A 649-nucleotide genomic window follows, 5' to 3' on the forward strand; every position below is an offset into this window, starting at 1 on the left:
TAGGCTGCTGCCCCCGCGACCCGACCCCGGATAAGCGGAAGAGAATGGATGGATGGATGGTACAATTTCTTAGTTTTAATAGTAGCTATGTTTACTATGTTTTATTTTGAATAAAATATGGGTTTATGAGATTAGTAAATCAGTATTTATTTTTTTAATTTTCATTTTACATAACTTCCTTATTTTTTTGGAATTAGGATTGTACTTTTAGTAATTCTAGGAACCACAAGTAAACCTGCAGTCTTAGAGCAAAGTGCTTTGTTAGGAAAATATGGAACAATAGGATCTTCACTATAAGATGTAGCTTGGCTGTTGGCTTTGTATGTTAGAAGTAAGATTTTAGATTTTAGATTCCTTGACAAACAGCCCTGTGCTGAGAAACACAGACTGTTCTTCTCTCTAAGTCTATGCAAGCATTTAAAAACAGATTCTTAAAGGTTACATGAGTGCATCAAAAAAACTCTTGCTCCACTGTAGACGGTTCCTGGGCCGTCCACTCGAACTTTGGTCCCTTCGTGGACGGTTCCTGGGCCGTCCACCTGAACTTTGGTCCCTTCGTGGATGGTTCCCAGGCCGTCCACTCAAACTTTGGTCCCTTCGTGGACGGTTCCTGGGCCGTCCACTCGAACTTTGGTCCCTTCGTGGACGG

Source organism: Kryptolebias marmoratus, linkage group LG10 (genome assembly GCF_001649575.2).
Source record: "Kryptolebias marmoratus isolate JLee-2015 linkage group LG10, ASM164957v2, whole genome shotgun sequence".
NCBI classification, from domain to species: domain Eukaryota; kingdom Metazoa; phylum Chordata; class Actinopteri; order Cyprinodontiformes; family Rivulidae; genus Kryptolebias; species Kryptolebias marmoratus.